The sequence below is a fragment of the Gorilla gorilla genome, chromosome 12 (genome assembly GCF_029281585.2).
Source record: "Gorilla gorilla gorilla isolate KB3781 chromosome 12, NHGRI_mGorGor1-v2.1_pri, whole genome shotgun sequence".
In the NCBI taxonomy this organism is placed as follows: Eukaryota; Metazoa; Chordata; class Mammalia; order Primates; family Hominidae; genus Gorilla; species Gorilla gorilla.
The window spans coordinates 69,248,856-69,270,082 of NC_073236.2; the positions used below are offsets into that span (position 1 = coordinate 69,248,856).

Genomic DNA, 21,227 nt, shown 5'->3' on the forward strand with positions numbered 1-21,227 from the left:
TTTTGCAATTTCAAAAGTGATTAAAAACAAGAAATAGGGCTGGGCGCAGTGGCTCATGCCTGTAATCCTAGCACTTTGGGAGGCTGAGGCGGGCAGAACACGAGGTCAGGAGATCGAGACCATCCTGGCTAACACAGTGAAACCCCATCTCTACTAAAAATACAAAAATTAGCCGGGCGTGGTGGCGGGCTTCTGTAGTCCCAGCTACTCGGGAGGCTGAGACAGGAGAATGAGTGTGAACCCGGGAGGTGGAGCTTGCAGTGAGCCGAGATCGTGCCACTGCACTCCAGCCTGGGCAACAGAGCAAGACTCCATCTAAAAAAAAACACCAAGAAATAGGCAGGCATGGTAGCTCATGCCTATAATTCCAGCACTTTAGGGGGCCATGGCAGGCAGATAGCTTGAGCTCAAGAGTTTGATACCAGTCTGGGCAACATGCAAAGCCTCATCTCTACAAAAAAACACAAAAAGTAGCCTGGCGTGGTAGCGTGCACCTGTAGTTCCAGCTACTTGGGAGGCAGAGGCAGGAGGATGACTTGAACCCAGGAGGCTGTGTTTGCCTCACTGCACTCCAGCCTGAACAACAAAGTGAGACCCTGTCTCAAAAAAAAAGACAAACAACAAACAAACAAAAAACACAAGAAATGAATAAAGGCAGGGGGTGCAATTATAAGGATCTTGTTGGAATTTGCTTAGATGTTTTTGAGAGACAGCTTCGGTGTTTGTGGTTGGGGTCTCATACAACCAAGAAGAGTATACCTTAGAGGTACTCAGACACAGATGGAAGGAGGCAAAATATCCTGCCTTTGTTCCCTGTACCCTTCATCCCTTAAGGGCCACTGTGGAATAGGTCAGAATATTCATTGTTTCACCATCTAAGTCTACAGAGGTCATTTTTGCCATATTGGCTGGAGGCAAAATATAGACCTCCATCTGCAAGAAGAGTGTCACAAGTGGGTAGGTGAGGGAAAAGTCCACTCCAGTGGGCAGTAGAAAGCAATGACTTCCTGATGTAGCAGGCTAGGAAAAATATGTTCAGGGCACTGTAATTAAGATATATACTTTGTGAGCTTTTGCCTTTCAAATACCATCAGCTTGGCATTTGGGAGTGTAGAAGAGTCCTCAGTTCCAGGAGGAGGAAATATGATTGTGAATTGTGACTTCCTGCTGAAGGATACAGTGTTGCCCCTGATGTAGCCAATTAGTAAGTATCTGGTCTTTCTTGACTGTTCATCTGAGACTTGATGGAGAAGGGCCAACACAGCCAGCCACCAGAGTGGGGTGGTTGCCTGCATAAATGCAATATATGAATATAATTTCAGCTATAATGTCTTTGTAGCATACAAAGACAGGGAAGGAAGGAAGTACATGTTTGGCAAAAGAGCCACTGAGCTGATCAGTATGTCCCTAAGCTGAAATTGCGGGGAGAGAAAAAAGACTCAAAATGGTCAAGCCAGATGCTATGGGAAGGGTAGCAGGGATGGTTTGAAAACTAAGCAGTGCTCAGTTCCTTTGGATTGATTCTCAGTCTTCAGAGGTGATCCTGAATTTATTTTCTAATTTCATAAAACACTAAAAGGGACTGTGCCAGCACTTTGGGAGGCCGAGGCAGGTGGATCATGAGGTCAGGAGTTCGAGACCAGCCTGGCCAAGATGGTGAAACCCCATCTCTACTAAAAATACAAAAATTAGCCAGGCACGGTGGCGGGCACCTGTAATCCCAGCTACTCAGGAGGCTGAGGCAGAAGAATCACTTGAACCCAGGAGGCGGAGGTTGCAGTGAGCCAGATCGTGCCACTGCACTCTAGCCTGGGTGACAGGGCAAGAGTCTGTCTCAAAAAGAAAGGGGGGGGGGGTGACTGTGAAGGTAGGTGTATCAATTTAGGAAGGGTGAGCGTGAGTGAAGAAGAAAGAGCGGTAAGGCTACAGAACACAGTATTGCTATAAACAAGACTTACCACCTTGGGTAACTACAGATTTATAGCTCACTTTGGGGGCAGTGAATAGATGAAACTTGGCATTTTAATTCAGTTTCTGCCTGTAGGCTTGTTGAGGAAATGTTTTTGGAAAACTGAAGCGAATCAATGGTTGCAGTGAGTTGAATGGGTGATTCCATGATCCTGTGGGCACTGGAGAGTTGGTGACAAGGAATAGCATTATAAGAAGTCAGTTGAAGAACAGATCTTGTTCCGAATACATCAACTAGGGTTCTTTGGTTGCAGCAATCAATTCCAACTAATTTGAACAAAAGCAACTTTGTTGGAAGGCTGTTGGGAGCACACAGAATCTGTGGGAAAGCTGGAGAATCACCCTTAGAACAGAACAGTAACCCAGATGACTCCAGGAAGCCAGGAATCAGGAATGGCAGATTCTATCTCAGAACAGAAACTGTGCTCAACATGCCACAGTTATAATGCATGAATTCCATCAGCATTATCTTTTTGTCTTTCTTATCAAGATTCATATTTTAGGTAGAGAGGGTGGAAGGGTGGGTAGCACATCTGATCATGGTGATAAGCCAATGTAAACCTGTAGGGGAAGACATAATTCCCTAAAAGAAAACCTGAGTGCTGTTATGAAGTAAAGAAATGTTTGCCAAGCAGCCCCAAATAAACAAATGGGCTCCATAATGACATGGACAGTTGCTTCAAGAAAAAATAATGGGGATATCAAAAGTTAAATCATCATAGATCAATTCTGTAGATAGATGGTTGATCTAAGAAATTAATATTGTCTGGATCTTGATGACAAAGTAGTCATAAGGATAGAATGTGGTTTGGCAGCAAACTTCAGATGGGTACATTTTCTGGAAATCTCAGCATGCCGCAAATTGAACACCTGAAGAATTCTTTACATACTTGTTGGTTATGTATTACTCAGAAGATAAAGAAGACAACAGGGACACCTGCTTCTGTGAATGCAGTCTTGATCAGAAAGGATAACAGGTTGGTATCTATATGTGCTATAGAAGTGAGAGAAGGAAACACTAGGTAGAGTTCAATTTCAAGCAATCAGAGTGTCCAAAAATTCAGGGTAAAACCACATGTGATCCCACAAGCATGATTCTACAAGGGAATATGGCCAGGCCAGTTGAGAGGCTCATAGAGTTCTGAGTTTGTAGTCAAAGGGTGCATGAGAAAGTAAAGGGGAGAGAGACTGTAAGGAACCCAAATGTGGCTGCAGAAGGAATTCTCTGATACATCATCTAATAAGTTACGCAAGAACATCAAAAGAAGGATGTGTCCCAAGAGGTGACAAAGAATAGAATGGAAGAGCACTTTGTTGAGTGAACAAGCATGTTAGTACCTCCTAGGTGGCAGGTGTTTATGAGAATGTCAGGAAAACTGAAGGACAGAAAGAACTAGAGCTGTGGCTATTGGCCACAAACCAATGGTTTTCTGAGGCTATCTTTGGGAGCAGACAGGTAAAAAAAGGAAGGAATAAGTCCATCTCTTGTGGCAGGTAGAAAAGGTTAGTGCAAGACCAGGAAAAGACTATTATTGACATAATTTTGCTTTTATATTTTCTGTCAAAAAGAATAAAACAAACATAGTAAATATGAAATAAAAGGTTGAGTGAGTATCCTAGTAAAAGACCCCTAATACCACAGATGAATTTACTCATCACAGGTACAGATAAATTTTACTTCAATGTACTGAGAAACCTGTAGCAAAAATCACCCATCCCTGTTGGTGATTTTTAAGAAATAGCAGCAAATGTAAAAATTGCTCAGAGAATGGAAAAAGACAAATACATTTCTGACTTTAATGATGTAAAAATGCCTGAAGATTGTTTAGAATGTAGATTATAAAACTTGACACTCCCAGGAAAACATTAGACCAATTTATTACAGCAAATAAAGAATGAAAACCTAGGCCCTTGAGTAAATCTATCAAAATGAGTCACAGCAGATTAACTTTACTTCTTTTTTAGTGTTGTAAGACTGATGAGGGAAATGCCACCAGCATAAGGCTGTATAAGAGGATACAAGTTGAGTTCAACAAGGCACATGACAAAATCAAAATATTCAGTTGGACAAAATGGACAAATATGAGTTACAAGAGTTCACAGTTGGCTAGTTGGTGAGAAGGAACAATGCCAGTGACCTCTTTAAATGAAGAGATCCCCAAACATACTCAACATGGGTTTACCTAGAAGCTTTTGGGAAGGCAGGACGTTTTTAACTAGGTCATCTTCAGAAAACATTTGTTGATGTATTCGCATTGACCTAGAAGGGGGACTCCTGGGTGTGCCAGCAGGCTTTATCCTTCTTTCCTGTTGAGAATTTTATGAGCAAATCAAAGGAAGACATGTAAGGAAAAGTTTATCAGATTTAGAGACAACACAGTGCCCAGAATGATAGCTGAAGTATTGGATGATAGAATAAAGACTCAAGAGAAAAAAAAAAAGTTTTGAGCCAGAACAATGGATCACAGCCAACCAACCAAGTTAAATTGAACAGTGACACATTTATAATAACAGTTAGTATTTAGGTTAAGAGTAATGATTTAATCAGGAAGATATGAGGCCAAATTTGACAGTAGTTTAAGTGGAGAAACAGCGAGAGGCCTTAGCTGACCACAGATTTATATAATCCAACAGCATTCCAGGACTGCTGGCAAAACTGATGGAGAACTAAGTTCTATCAATGTAGAAATCAGGTCATGGGAGGTGGTTTTCCTACTGTACTCTGTTCCTGTAACCCAGAGCTTTAGAGCTAGGACTCTGAGGTCACACTGCCTGTTTTTGGATTTCCCTTCTGCCTCTTCCTAGCCCTACATCTTTAGGCAAGGCTTTTAACCTCTCTAAACCTGTATTCCTCATCTGTAAAATGGATAGAATAATAGAACCTATATCACAGGGCTTTTATAAGAATTAACTTAGGTAGTAGGTATAAAACTCTTAGCACAAAGGCCAACATCCAACGTATTTGGTAAATGTGTTTTGTTGTTGTTGTTGTCCCCATTACTCTATAGTAGACTATTTTAAGAAAGGCACTAAAAAAAAAAAAAAAATCTGAATTTTCCCTGAGGTAAGAGGTTTGCAGACTTTCTTGCTTAAAGAACACTTATAGAAACTCAAAGTGTATGTTATTTATTGCTATAAGACAAATTAAAATTTAGTATCTTAAAGCAATAAACATTTATTTTCCCACACAGGGTCTGAGAGGAATTCAGAAGTGGCTTTGCTGGGAGGTTCTGGGTCAGGGTCTCTCATTGCGGTTGCTGTCAAGATGGCAGCTGGGGCTGCACTGTCATCTGAAGGCTTGAGTGGGGCTGAAGAATGGTTCACTTACAAGCTATTGTTGGGAGGCCTCAGTCTTTCCACATGGACCTCTCCATTGTGTGTCTCAATGACTTAGCAACTAGCTTCCTCCAGAGTGACCAATCCAAGAGAGAGAGACAAAGAGAACAAGGCAGAAGTTACAGTGCCTTTTATGACCTAGTCTCTGAAGTCACATCCCATTCATACTCTATTGGTCGCACAGACCAACCCTGAGACAGTATGGGAGGGGACTTCACAAGGCTGTGGATACCAGGAGGTGGGGATCATTGGGAGCTACCTTGGAGGCTGGATGTCAAGGGGAGTTTAGGACCACAGAGACCCAGAGGTTTGGTGGCTGACTATAGAAATGGGAAAGGACTGCTGTATAGAAGAGGGAGACTTATTCTGTGTGGCTTCCAAGGATGGAATTCAAAACAATACACAGAGTTTTCTGGGAGGCAGATGTTAATGTGTTTAAGGAAGAACCTCCTAGCAATAATCTGCCCAAATAGAATGCCAGTACTAAGGCAGCTCATTCTATTTGGGGCAGTAGTACTCAGTACTACCTTAGAGACTGAGCCCCTGAGTACTGGAAGAGTAGAGCACAGGCTGGGTGTCCTCTCCCAGGGACACCATATGCAGAACCCTGACTGGGTAGAAAGTTCGCTGTGAGTACCTCCAACTCTTTGATATTTCACTTCTGGACTAGGGGAGAATTTTGTGAAATGAGACCCTTAGGGCTTCATTTCTTTTAGTTTTGAGGAAAAACAAATTTTTCATGGAACTATGAGGTCTTTGCTTCTGAACCAGTATGGCTTGGAGAAACTATTAAGAGGTAAAATGACCCTGGTGTTTCTGGAATCCCCCAACATTTCTCCTTTTAAGAGCAGAGCTCCAAGTTGCTTGATTTACACTTAGCCCAGGGGATTTAAACCAGGAATTCCCAACTTTTTTACGAGGCAGAGCCTTTAGATCATGGAAGAGGCAGGAATGTTGGCATGGAGTTTTCCTCACGGGGAATCCTGGCACACCTTGGAGAGAGGGAGGGGGGTTGCAGCTCTGGGGGATATTGTCCAGGGAAGGCTCAGATATCCACCAACGGAAATCAGTCCACTCTTTGAGCATGCAAAAATACTAGCTGATGCTTTGCTGGGGATTCCCATAGAGAGAACTGAGAATGCACTCATTTTTAAAATAGCCTCATGGAGAAACTTTTTAAGTGGTTGGTGGGGGTGGCAAGGCACTGTTATATTGGTCACCATGTGGGCATATAATGTAGAAAACGTCCGTAAGCAAAGGGTTTCCAGGGAAATTAACACTACGGTATACCACGTTTACTCCTCCCTTAGTCCAATCTACCCTTGGACACTCACTGAAATGATCAGTGAAATATGAAACCATTTCTAAATGTATATCAGTACTAGAAGCTCTGAAGAATTTCTGCCAGTGAGCGTGCAGGTGGCAGCCCTCCTACCCTAATCCAACAATCACTCCTCTGGAAGACAGGACTGTCAGGAGCAGAATCACCCAAACAGCCCAACCTTGGAAGGCCAAGGTACAAGGGTGAGGGTGAGGGCAGGCCATCTGGATCCTGCCAATGCCTCAAGAAAGGACACAGTCAAGGCCACAATAAGTGACAAATTCAGTCAGCTCTCACTATTGGCATGGCATGAATGTCTGGAAAACACAGGGGAAAGAGAAAACTCTTTGGTTTGTACCTGTTGTCTCCTGCTTCTACCAAATAGATTTCTTAGGTATTTGAAGGCACTACAGTTAAACTTCCCCTTTTCTGTTTTTATCTGGCCCCAAAATATTGAATAGGGCCATTGTCTCTGATGAAGCCCAACTTAACTCCCCATGATGCTACACGAAAGCAGATCTTTCTCTGTAAAGACGATGATGCAAGAAATCGCTGGCCACAAGAAAGGATTTCATCATATGAGAAGATTTTTTGAGGAATTTCAACTAATGCCTCTATTCCTAAGAAATGGGTAAAGATATTGAATAATCTAATTTATGTCTTCAAGACTGAAGCTGACATTGCATCTATGAAACAAGTAAGAAATAGCTACAAAGAGATGACAGAATATGGTGACCAATTTTAAATCCATAATATACTAATGAGCAGAAGATTAGATATCACAGTAAAGTCAGTAATTTTTTTTAATGGGCTGGGAAATTTCTCCCAGAACTCAGGACTGAAAAACAAAAATAATGAGAAAAAAAGGAAAAAAGGACCAGGTGATCCAATATACAGATAATTCCAAAAGGAAAAAAGAAAACTAAGGCTGACACAATCATCAAAGATCATTAAAGAGAACTTTCTTAAGCTGAAAAAGACTTGTCCTTAAGATTGAAAGCATTAACTTCAGGGTAATTTAACCAGTTCTCATTGCAAAGAAAAGGTCTTATAAGCACTGACGTGAAAATAAAAGCAGGTTACAAAGGAATATAGTAAATCTAACTTCAGTTTTTTCATCAACTACAAGCCAGAAGTCAGTGGTGGGAGGCCTATGGGGTCCAAAGCTCATGACCCAAGTTGTCATTCACATGCAAAGCCATGTACATGAATGAAACACAGATGTTCTCAGACATATAATATTTCATTATATGGATATACCTTTCACATGCCCTTCCTGGAAAAAATGTCCAAAGAGCCTCTTCAACTAGATAACAGCTGTATCAAGATAAAAACCCCCAAATGGGGAGGATATAATTTTTTCAAAACCAGCGATAATGTGTCCAAGCAACTGTTGTCAGTTTAGTTATACTAGTACAGATGTCAAAATTAATTATTGAAATATAAGTTTTATATATAAAATAATGAGGATATGAAATCAGATGACAGAAATAAAAACTGGTAACTGGGAAGAAAAAGAAGGAGGAAGTAAGTATGCTAATTTTTTATCAAATGACACATCAAATTTCATTTTTAACATTGATAATTGAGAAAATAAACTAAATTTTTTAAAAATTTAAACAATACATTAAAAAGAGTATTTATATTCTAAATCACCACAAAAGGGGAAAGAAGTCAAAGAAACATGATCTTTTATACAAAAGACAAAAAAGGCAACCTACTAAAAATAATAAGCATTTGTAAAATGTTTTCTAAACACAGGTTATTTCTTCTCAGTGATAAGACGGCAAGTCGTTTGCTTAGGATATTTGTATTTCCAAAACTTATACAATGAAGATGCATAACTTTTAAATAACAAATTATAAAATCCCTTGTGGGGGCTGTTATAAAAAGGTGTTTGATGTGTAACACATTGCCAGTAAAACTAAAGAATGGATGGATGAGAAGTTCCCAGTTATAATAAGATATGATCAAGATATTCTGGGCCAGGATGGTCGTGCTTTTTTTTTTCCAGTGGTATCGATTTAAGATTTTGCAGCTGGTGAGATACATGATCATGGCCATTTGGAGAACTGTAGGGCATCCATCTTCTATGTCAAGAAGATTGATGTTATAGTAGTTACCATGCTGTCCTGCCTTGGCGATTTCTGCCCAGAGGGTTTTGAGAATGCAGTATGTTTGCATCAGCTGTATAGCATTTCCATCAAAACAGTTGTGCCCTGCCTGCTGTCAATTGTGGCAGCACCATTTTATATTTTGTTTTATAGAGTTGCAGAAGCAGCCTTTGCCCCATCCACACTTTGTTCAATTACAAAGCTGATCTCACTCCTCACCCCAAAAGACTGTTACTACTCCTGGAGAGGTTTGTGAAGGTCGACCTGATCCCTCCAGGATGGAGAACGGACAGAACAGACCTTAAGCTGGGGACCAGGGTTTCAAAGTGGAGTCTCCCAATCAGGGCCAGATTGACTTCAGATTGTAAGCACAGGGCATGTTGATGTTTGGATGAGGCTCCCAGAAGAGACAGAGAAAGAGAGAAAAGGATATGATTTATTGTGAGGATTCATCCCACATCAGAAATTCTCTAACCAACCCCTAATGCCAGACTTCAGGCTTGGCATTAGAGTAACACTCCCTGCTGTAACAGATAAACCCTGAATATTGTTTATTTCCTGCTCATGTCAAAGGCTCTGCAGGTTTTCCTGGCCCTGCAGACTTCTTTCCATGTGCTTATTCAAGGACCCAGGCTTCTTCCATCCTGTGGCTCCTCCCTCCTCCATGTCCTGCAGGAGCCTCTCTAATCAGACAGCAGCTGGGAAAAGACAAAGGGAGGTCACACCTGGAGGTTCTTATGGACCAAGCCTGCAAGGGGAGCATGTTACCTCTGCTGAGATCCATTGGCCATATCCTGGTCACATGGTCACACCTAACTGCAAGGGAGGCTGGGAAATGTAGTCTCTATTCTCAGGAGAAAAAGGACTTTGGATTTAGGGGAACTCCTGGGAGTCTCTGGCCCACACTTTATCTTTTGCATATTCCCTGCCTCCTTCAGAGAGCAGTTTCCCAGCTGAACTCTTTCAATTAAAAGAAAAAAAGTGACATAAGTATAGTGGTTGGAAATGGATCAACTAGGCTGTACCCTTTTGGGATTTTGTTGTTTATGGTAGGAGTGTGTGAGGTTTCTGTCCATAGAGACCAAGCCCGAGGTCATCTCTTACCAAACATCTTTCTTCTGAGCATCTTCTGTCTTCTCTAAATGATTATTTTGTCTCCTTCCTCCTTCTTCCTTTTTATTGATAAAACATGAGGCAGTAACATGATTTTTCTTGTGCAGATTAAATCTAGATTCCTCAAGGCCAGTCTTCTATAACACTACAATTCTGTCTGTGAATAAAACACTAAAAATAAAAATTGGTCAAGCTTTAACTGTGTTTATAATGTTATGGGGTTTTAATTTTAAATGGTTGTGTTCAAACTCTAAAATGCTCACTTCATGAAATTTGACAATTTATAAAAAAAAATAATTGCGTATAATTCGACCACTCTCTTACATCTCAGCTTCTTTCCTCTTGAATATAATCTTGATTGAAGGGCTTTTATCTAAGGACAACCAGAATCATCTGTACAAAACTCAGAGGGAATAAGAAAGAGAGTCACATTTTTGTCATGGGACATAGTCCCAACTACAAATTCACTTCTATGTTTTTAAGACTGTTGAGCTTTGCCTTAAATTTACCTCTGTATTCTTCAGTTTCCTCACTTAAAATGAGGAGTATCCTTCTTCCACCCACACTGCATCTACAAACTGCCGATGAAAAAAGGCACCTGTCAAAAGTTCTGAGGACATAAAATGTTCTAGAAAAACAATCATCTTAATAGCGCTTATATGTGCTCAGTGTAGGGGGTTTAAAGGGATTATGGTTCAAAGACTCAACAAGAGGAAGCATTTTTTCCTAAGGGTGGATTGAGAGTTTCCTGCCAACCACTTTACCTAACAATTTTGATATTTATAAGGAGAATAGAGGCACACAGAGACTGCAAAGGCAGGTAGCCCTGGGCTCTAACGGGGCTGTTCCTCCAACAAAGCCAGAACAGAATTCCCCATCCAGCAGGACTGGGCTCCAGTTCCCAGAGCCATTCACATTCTCATTCAAAGCCAGCTGATGAAAGCCAAACATAAACCTCCTTGTTTACCTTGTGAATGGAACTTGGAAGTAAAGTATTTTCCAAATGCTGGTTGACACCAAGAGGATGTAATTACAATAAGGGGCTTTCTGGTTTGAAGATATGAAAGAAGGAAATGATTTGTCTCTTTGAAATCAAATTATCACATATTAAAAGAAAAGGGGGAGGCTTAGCTTCCAGTCCTCAAAGCAAAATCGTGACCTGTAATTTTCTTAATTTTTTTTTTTTTTTTTTTTTTTGCTTAAAATTACTAAGACCAAGGTAGTAGGGATAGAAGAAGCAACCTGGGAGCTGGAGAAATGGGGTCAAGAGGAGGAAGAGGAGCTTAGTGGCAGAGAGTGTGATCTTTGTCCAGTATATTTCCTGTCTATTTCCATTGCATTTTAATCCATAATGAATGTAGAATAGTGATTGGCAGGCTGCTTGTGGAGTCTCATACCTGCCTCTCTCCTCCTTGTGCCTTTTGGGGGAGGTAGTGGTGTTCCCAGGGGGAGTCGGGGTACAGGTAACAGGCCAAGTTGAAATATATATGTCGTGCATCTTTAGATGGATACAGTCTCTGGTTTTAGCCCGCACTTAACATGATTCCACTGAGGTTTTATTTTAATTTCCCAAAGCCTCTTTGCTAATTAAAGCCATTTGCCTTGGGACTCTTAGCCCTTTTAATTCTAAAATGCCCCTAAATTTTCCTGGTAATTCCTGATTTGTTTATTTTCCAAATGAGAGTCATCTTGAGTGTGTGGAAGATGCCCATAAGGACTTCTTAACTCGCAACTCTCTCTCACACACATCCACACACGCACACATGCCCTCTGAAGTGACAGTGTGCTGTATTAGAAAGGGCGAGAGCTTTAGAGGAAACCAACCATGAGTTCTGGTTTCCGCTGTGCCATTTGCTGACTTCGCAGCATTGAACAACTTGAACCCCCCTCAGCTCCACTTTCTTCATCTGTAAGATGAGATAGTGAGGATTTCCTTGCAAGATTTTTGTGGGGATTAAATAGAATTCGCTCTATAAAATGCTGGGCATAGCACTTGCAGTAGGTGGACAATCCAATAGTAGCTGCTCCTAATAATAATATCATCATCATCATAGTCCAACCTCAGAAAATTCTACATTGGGTTAAAAACTCTAAGACCAGGTACTTTAGATAAAATTGAAAGCTGGCAAAATACTTCTGTGTTCATGTTATCTGATTTTCTTCTCCCTGTTGGAAAATAAAAAGGTACCAAAATGATGCAAACTCTGCTTTTGCCTTCAAAGTAAGCATGATGAACCCCACTGGGGCTTCTCTGACTCTATCTTTTTTCCCAGTACACACACACACACACACACACACACACACACACACACACACACGGCTGCTGTGTTATCAATAACCAGTATCTTTGTAGGAAAGTAGAAACTAAATTGTCTGTTTCTTTACCAATATCTTTGTTTGAATTTGGTTCCATCACATCTGATGCCCCTTGGGTTTTTCCCAAAGGGAGAAATGGTCAGAGGGAATTAAAATGGCTCAGATGTTCCCTTAGGTTTCCCCGACAGCATCTTGTTTGAAGCTGCAAAAGCAATTCAGAAGTCCATCTTAGGCCTGCTCTGAGCTCCTGGACAAGAGCACTGTGTAGCCCAGAGGTTCCTGCCCTTAGTGGAAGGCCTGATAGCATCTCATGTTCCAGCCACCACCCTACTTCCAGCAGCTCCTCAATTAACCATCATCCCTGGACATGTAGAAATCTCTTTTGCATCTGTATGTTCAACCACTACTCCCTTGTGAGAATAATAAGTTCCATATGTATAGTTCCCCACTCCTCCCCCAGATAAAGTAATACTTCCTCTTGTTTCTCCTGAAAGTGCCCCTTTCTGATTACTAGAAGATGTTCACTAGTTAAGTGTTCCCCTTCCTCACTGCCAGCGTGATTTGTAGGTTGGTATCATGTGCCTTCTCAGCATTTGTCTTTCTGGACTTGAATAGCATCCTAATTTTCTATAGCTCTTCAGTATCTCAATATCAGAGAAAACTGAGATCAAATTTCAGTTCTACTACATTCCAGCTACATGTCCATTGACAAGGTTATCTAAGCTTCAGTTTTGTTTTCTTATCTTAAAAATAGAGACTAATAATGCTAATCCCACAGGGTGCTTTTGATGTTTGGTGAGATAATATGGAGTCCCTGCCCTTCAGTGGGGATGGAGGGGTGGGTAGGATCTAAAGTCAGTGTATGATCAGGGAAAGTTAAAAAGCAAATAGGGTCAGATTTGGTTAATATTGGAAAAGATCACTGAAGAATTAGGAGGTTTTTCAGGGATTATGTTGTAGGAAAAATATGTTCTCTTTTAAGCATAGGAGTCTCTCAGTAAATTGAGAATCTGGGGTTGGGGGATGGTAGAGACAAAAATGGCCTTGCCCCACCCCACCCCACCCAGCTGAACAAGTGGAACAGCAAGAGAACTGTAGCACTATAGTTACCTTTCTCTCTTTCACTGCTTAACTACAACGAAGGCCCCTTCTCTCTTAAATGATGGTACTGCAGAGCTAAACTCTGTTTTCAAATGGTTTTATATCCATCGTTTAAAAGATAGTGATCTTGGGTTTAATAACGAATGAGTTGCATAATTATATTTATCTCATCTCCACCATCCCACACACCCCCCTCTAAGACAGCAAAATTGAATTTCCATCATTAGTTGGTTAACACTTGAGATCAATTTCCTACTGTAAATGTGACAGGGATTCCCTTTCCGTAACTCTGCTGACATCCACCGCTCAGTTGAAAACTCTCTTGTTCTTCTGCCTGCACACACAGCCCCAGGAAATGCCCCTGTCGATCAGTTTCCTTGATGGGGCATTGCTGTCTCTGCAAAGGTCAGTAGCATTGCCACACTAGATGCTGACAGTGCCCTTCCTCTTCGGGATCATTCACAAAAAGTAAGAATTATTCTCACCTCCCCCAACCTGCCCAGGGGAGCAGGACCCCTGCTCACCAAGTCTCTCTGGACAGCCACTGGGTTCTAGACCATTCACTTCTCTAAGCTCTGGCTTAGCAGTTCTGCCACCCGAGTGTAAGCCTCTGCACCAGCCTCTCCTTCACTCCATAGCTGCCTTTGCAGGTTCACGTGTCGCCTCCCAAGCTTGGAGTTCCACCCTTGTAAACTGGGCCTGCTGCTGCCCTGAAGCCAGCCTCCCATCCCAGAGCTGAGTCCAGAGCTTTGGGTGACTCCAGCCTGGCCTCGGGGTGGAATGGAGGCCTTGATACCTGGGAGTATCAGATTTATACCCCACCCCCCAGCTTCCCCAGTAGCTACTGCTGACTCCCATCTTTACTAAATTAATCTACTGCCTTTTCTCCTAGACATCCAAAAAGTATTAGTTGGCTTTGCCATTGTAGTATCTGAAGACAAAATATTTAGTCCCAGGTCAGAAACTTTGGCTGAAAGTTCCTACTAAAAAGCCAGACGTCATGATTAAATTGTTAGAAAGTTAGCCATGATATCTGAGGAAGTTATGAAATGGCTGTAAATGATGTAGGCTCTGCAATGGGCAAACGTGTTCACAACTTTTGACATCCGGGGAAGAGAGTTAAGAGCCACAGGCTCAGCCGGCTCCCACTGACCAGCACAGCATGAAGTCCAATTAGGGCTGCTTTTAAAGGGGGTGATTGTGCTCAGTGGTGTGGATGCTGCTCCCAGGGGAGCAGGGCTGTTGGAAGGAGCTGTCCAGATGGCTGTCTCCCTGGCTCCTCTGAACTGCGGAGACCCCTCCTGTGAATTGGATGGGGGATTTCCCTGCCCCTCAATTGCTATTCCAGACCCTCTTCCTGTAAGTAGGGTTGGGCTCCAGGCCCTATTAGTGGGTCTGTGGTCTCTAGGCAAAGCTTTCACAGCTTCCCCAGAGAGCAGTGGTGTCTGCAAGATGTGCGTTTGGTTAACATGCTGGAGGGGCCTCTCATAAATTTCATGGCAACAGGAACTGAGTGGCTTTGAAACTCCAGCTGCTGGTGGGCTCGATATGAGGTCTGTTCCAAAACCTGGAACATTTGCTTTTCCTATCATCAGCCCCAAGTGCTACTCAGACTTGGTGTCTGGAGGAGATGGGCCAGAGTCCTGGGGGCCAGTGCCAGTCCTTCTCTGCCCTCAGCTGGCACATCTTGGGGAGACTTTCTTTGGATATTCCCTGCTGGCCTTTGCCACCTTCCTTTTCTAAGTGATTCTTTTTTTTAATTTTAAGTCTCTAGGCCTTTCCTTCCCTCACTCGCTATTTTCTTGAATTTTCAGAAAAAACAATAGAGTGGGAAAGGGAGAGTGAAGGGAGGTAGAGAAAAAAATAGGGGGAGAGAGAGAAAAGCAGGAAGAAAAGAGGCAGACTCTGAGAGAGAGGCTGAGAGAATCATTCTTAGGAAAGATACCAGGAATTTGGGGGGTTCCTTGTAATGCTCATTTTTATAAAATAACTGGAGGCAGTTTTGCCCCCCAAGGAGGAGATGGTACTCTAAGTTACTGAGCAAACCCTTGCCCATTGACAAGGTTGTCTAAGCTTCAGTTTAGTTTTCTTATCTAAAAAATGGAGACTATTTAGGTTAAAGCAGGCCGCCTACCCTGCCTCGACTTGGTGGATGATGTAAGGAAAGCCCCCAGCACTTAGCAAGCACTCAATAAGTGACATCCCTGTCCCTGCCCTCCCCTACCTTCACCAAAGTGCCTTTCATAGGAATAGCCTTGTCTGCCTGGGCTGACCCTGCCGTGGTATTGGGGGTGTTCTTTGCTGAGTCTGGGAGGATCTAAGACAAACACCTTTAAAGGCCCTCAAATGAGAACAGTTACTCCGCCCTCACTTGTTGGAGATGGCTTTAGTAAAGCACATCAGCTCACAAGGCTTGCACAGCACCCTAGGGACGCACAAGCCCCAGTGCTGCCCCTCCTGGAGCTGGCTCATCCTAAGGGTGCACAGGAAGAGCAGAGTGGCCACAGTGTGGCTTGCCCTTGGGACTGTGGTTTGACCCACTCCTCCCTGTCCACTTAGGTCTCAAGTGTGAATCACATCCCCTATTAGAAAACCTGTGACAAGCTCCAAAGCTGCCAAATATGCCAGTGGAAGAGGAACCTGTTCTGCACATGGTGCACATTGAACTTCCTGGGTGGTAGGGGCAGGACAGCACCCTGCGCAAAGAACCTCGAACTTGAATTAAATGCTTGTTTTTAAGAAGTTTGGTTATAATGGGGGGGGGGGGGGCGTGGGGGGGAGAATGCACGTAACAGAATAGAAAGAGTAAGTTTAGGTGCATGTTCGTGTGCAGTGTATACTTACATGGTTCTCTCTACATAGTGGATTACAGATGGGTTTTATTCTCTAATATGGTATTTATTATATATTGATTTATTTTAATTTCCTAAAATATATCACTTTTGTAATGAGAAAATGTCTTGAAACTTTTGAAAAAGTTTCAAGAGTGAATGTATCCTGGTTGTAGTCAGGAAAAGGGTTTTTTTTAATAAACAACCTTTTAATGATAATCCACTAGCATCAAGCTCCCTTCATCCTCTCTGCCCTTTGGGCTGAGGCAGACAGGTGGAATTATGGAGGACCAGGAACTTGCACTCTAAGCCTCAGGCTTGTTTCCACTCTGGTCTCTGAATACACAGAGCGAGACCACCACATGTCATCTGCCATCACTGTTACTGCTGCATGGAGCTTCTTCGCAGCTTGGACTCTTCTGGCTTCTTAGTGAGCTATGTGAAGTGAAGGAACTGATGGTTTACACGGGCAGATGCTTCTTTGGGAAATTGTTCAGGATGTCATCCACCATAGCACATGGAGTCCGCTTCAAAAACACCCGCAGAAGAAGAGAAGTTGCTCTCTGACCATTGCTCTCCAACCACAGACTTAGGGAAAGCTGAGCCTGTCCAGCTTGTGCAGAACAGGTATACATATTCCTATCTAATGAACCTTATACATCCTTGCTAAGACTGCCAGGAGGCATAGAGTTAGATTTGTCCCTCAGCTTTGGCATGTGCGTGTGATTTTCTGATATCCATCTTTGTGTATTAACCTGGTGCCTGTTTTGCTCATTGCTGCTCCTTACCCTTACTTTCGTTTGTCCCAATCTCTCCTTCCCTCTCTCACTGCCCACCTGTCTGTTTCTTCCTGTTTCCCTCCCTCCCCTCTTCTTCTCTTCCTTCTCTCTCTTATCGCTTTCATAACCCCACCCCCTGTCTCTCTCTACTCTCTGTCTCCCTTCCTGTCTCCTTCCCTCCTTCTTCCTTTTTATGTCCCTCTCTCCCGTCTCTCTCCTTCTCTCTGTTTCTCCCACACACACTTGTTTCTCGTTTGCATTGCCTTTTTATGGTACCTATTTTTATAACACCACCTCATGTCATTTATAAAAAGAGGCAAAGGTATCCATCAATAGGGGTTAAATGAGACCACAGCAGAGTCCACTCTTCACCAATCAGTTCTGGAGAAGTGTTCCAAAACAGATTCCAAGTTTTCTCTTTCTTTGAGTGTATTTCTACTGACCTAATACTTTACCACGAAGAACCTCAGCAGATTTCAGGCTTTAGAATCACACAGGAGTTTGAAGAGCTGGAAGATAATCAGCTCCAAAAAGGACCCTGGCCTTTCCACTTTTGCAAGAGCCCATTTATCCTTTGCTTCTGTGTAACACAAGCCTGCGTCTCAAACATTAGTGTGCATCAGATCACCTGCAGGGGGCCAGACGTGGCGGCTCACACCTATAATCTCAGCACTTTGGGAGGCCGAGGTAGGCGGATCACTTGAGCCCAGGAGTTCAAGGCCAGCCTGGGCAATGTGGTGACACTCTGTCTCTCTACTAAGATACAAAAATTAGCTGGGTGCAGTGGAATGTACTTGTTAATCCCAGCTGCTCTGGAGGCTGAGGTGGGAGGATTGCTTGAGCCTAGGAGGTCAAGGCTGCAGTGAGCCATGAACGTGCCACTGCACTCCAGCCTGGATGACAAAGTGAGACCCTGTCTCAAAATAAAAATATAAATTAATTAATTAATTAATTACCTGCAGGGCAAACATTACAGTATAGCAATTCTATTTCAATAGGCCTGACTTTAAAAAATCACCCGGCAAGTTTGTCCCACAGATTTCTGGGCCTCACCCCAGAGATCCTGATTCAGTAGGTCTGGGCTGGGTAGGGGTGGCAGGCAAACTCAGGGGAATGTGAAGCTGTCTGTCTGCAGATCACACTTGGAGGAACCCAGCCCAAAGCCCTGACAAAGGGACTTCCTCTAGCCACTTGGAGGTGGTGGTTTAAACGGCCTTTTGTGGAGCCCGTCAAAAGCCTTTTTGAACATGTACATCAAATGAGATCCACTAGCCCAGCAGTCCCCAACCTTTTTGACACCAGGGACCAGTTGCATGGAACACAATTTTTCCACAGACTTGGGAGGGGTGCTGGTTTCAGGACGATTCCAGCTTGTTACATTTCTTGTGTACTTTATTTCTATTATTATTACATTGTAATATTTAATGAAATAATTATACAACTTACCATAATGTAGAATCGGGAGGAGCCCTGGGCTTGTTTCTCTGCAGCTAGACAGTCCAATTTGGGGGTGATGGGAGACAGTGACAGATCATCAAGTATTAGATTCTCATAAGAAGTGCACAGCCTAGATCCCTCACATGCACAGTTCACAATAGGTTTCCCGCTCCTATGAGAATCTAATGCCACTGCTAAACTGACAGGAGGCGGAGCTCAGGTGCTAAGGTGAGCAATGGGAAGTGGCTGTAAGTACAGATGAAGCTTTGCTGCCTTGCCGGCCTGCATTGGCCTCTAGAGTCTAGCCCCTTCATCTCTCTGTGTTTGCTCCTTGACAAGTTCAGTGAGCACAGAGAAGCCAGTTATGCAAACTACAGCAGACCCTTCCTGTCTCAATTCAGCATCCAGCGTCTACTGTTAGCCAGTGACGGCCTGTTCCTCAACCACTCAAGCCAAGCACATGCAGGTGACTGTAACCAGCCCAGGCAACTGGACCCAGCAGTCCTGCAGACTCCTGCTCATAGGAGGGTCCAGCAGTCCCACGTCGATATCTCCACCTGGCTTTGGGCTTCTCTGCTTGTCCTCATGTGTGAAAGACAGTAACTGTCATTAAGGGCTAAAGGGGACACTTGGACTTTTAGTTACACCTCACTGAATGTATGGGGGGATTACATTACTGTAGTGGTTTTATCACATGTGGATATTCATTCATATCTTGGGATTGTCAGTGGTGACAACAGGAGAGCTAACAGCTGAGTGTCATACCAGACAATCTCTTGAGTACAGAACTTAACAAGCATTACCTCATTCAACCACAGAGGACCAAGGAGGCAGGGGGACCCGCTGTCTTGTAGCTGCAGAGGCAGGCTAGGAGAGGCCAGCTGCTTCAGGTGGCAGAGGCAGGATTCAAACCCGTGCCTCTGACTGCAAAGCCCATGTTTTTAACCACTACACAATGTGTCTCCTTCAATGTCAAGGATTCTGTTCTATTTTTAGCCTCTGCTTTTCCCCCCTGGAATTATGGGATTTCTAAAATGATGACACTTCTAGAAGCAGCTCATGAATAGAAAGATAGCAACAGGAGTTTAATATTTAGTGATGGTCTAAAATCTCCCAAGATATTAAATGTTCTGTCCTTTCTCAGAGAGCAAGAGCTCCAGGAACATGGATATTTTCCCCCAAAAAAAACTAAGTGGGAAAGACTCACTCCTGAAATACCCAAAATAGAAGCATACGAGGACCTGTTGAAAGAAGCAGTGGAGACTATATCGATGGAGCTGTCTTGAAATAGCTACATACCATGCCTCAAATTTACTTTCGACAGAATGGGAGTGGAAAAAAATAAGCCCAAAGTGCTGCCTGGTCAGCAGGTCTGTTGTGCATGACGGTGCTCCTGAATTGGCTGGCTATTTTTATTCCTGTCTGAAAGCCAGGGATGGAAAACCCTGAGAGGTTTGGTGACCACCCCAAGCTCGTGAGAGTCATGGTACTAGGGCTCTGAGTAGGACCCATCTCAGCCCCTACTCTGCTCTTTTTTCTCTCTCCCCATTATGGGAAAGAGAAAAGAATTTCCCAACACTGACTGTGCTGCTGTCATATGGGTTTCTTGCTTTAAGTAATCTTTTTTTTTTAATTATTTAATTTTTTTAAGTTTCAGGGTACATGTGCAGGATGTGCAGGTTCGTTACATAGGTAAACATGTGCCATGGTGGTTCGCTGCACATAACAATCCATCACCTAGGTATTAAGCCCAGCATGCATTAGTTCTTTTCCCTAATGTTCTCCCCCAACACCCTCCCCCAAAAGGGTGTGGGGGGAGAACACTCCCCCCACACTCTCCCTGTGTCCACGTGTTCTCTTTGTTCAGCTTCCACTTATAGGTGAGAACATGAAGTGTTTGGTTTTTCTCTTCCTGCGTTAGTTTGCTGAGGATAATGGCTTCCAGCTTCATCCATGTCACTGCAAAGGACATGATCTCATTCCTTTTTATGGCTGCATAGTATTCCATGGTGTATATGTATTACATTTTCTTTATCCAGTCTGTCATTGATGGGCATTTGGGTTGGTTCCATGTCTTTACCATTGTGAATAGGCCTGCCACGAACACATGCATGTGTGTATCTTTATCACAGAATGATTTATATTCCTTTGGGTATATACCCAGTAATGGGACTTTAAGTAATCTTTATAGCCTTATCACTCCTAATCCTACCAAGAGAAGCCCTGCTACCATCTTAGTGTATGTCCTTCCCAGACTCCTTCATGTCTAATTTCTATTTGTGTTGGTTTTTGTTTTGTTTTGTTTTGTTTTGTTTTTTGAGACAGAGTCTTGCTGTCGCCCAGGCTGGAGTGCAGAGTGCAGTGGCACGATCTCGGCTCACTGCAGGCTCCGCCCCCTGGGTTTCTCGCCATTCTCCTGCCTCAGCCTCCCGAGTAGCTGGGACTACAGTCGCCCGTCACCTCGCCCGGCTAATTTTTTGTATTTTTAGTAGAGACGGGTTTCACCGTGTTAGCCAGGATGGTCTCGATCTCCTGACCTCATGATCCGTCTGCCTCGGCCTCCCAGGGTGCTGGGATTACAGGCGTGAGCCACCGCTATACATACAATACTGGAAACCCATTTACTTAACTTACTGTATATCATAAGCACCTTTTTGCATCAACTCCTCTGCTTCTGCATCAATTTAATGGTTACAGAATATTCTTTTGTACCTTTCTGTTCTCTTGCTTTCAAAACAGATTCTTATGACAGCTATCTAAAAAAAAATCACTGTCACTTTGCAAAAGTGAAATTAGGTAGCTCTTGTGTTGAAATAGTAAAATTGCTCTGTTGTCTTTGAATTACGTTAGTTTGAGGGGAAATTTGTTTTGCTGTCTACAAAAACAAAAAGCTGGAAAGCGCGCTATACAG

General features: G+C 43.0%; 1 protein-coding gene and 1 long non-coding RNA gene across 4 annotated transcripts in view; both read left to right on the plus strand.

Annotated features, from left to right (window-relative positions):
* TGFA (transforming growth factor alpha) overlaps positions 1–21,227 on the plus strand; it is a 106,995-nt gene that overhangs the window by 67,079 nt on the left and 18,689 nt on the right. The window lies entirely within an intron of this gene.
* LOC134756708 (uncharacterized) lies at positions 5,467–19,773 on the plus strand. Its single transcript, XR_010129799.1, has 3 exons — positions 5,467–5,542; positions 18,661–18,782; positions 19,461–19,773. It is a non-coding gene; the product is annotated as an uncharacterized lncRNA (long non-coding RNA).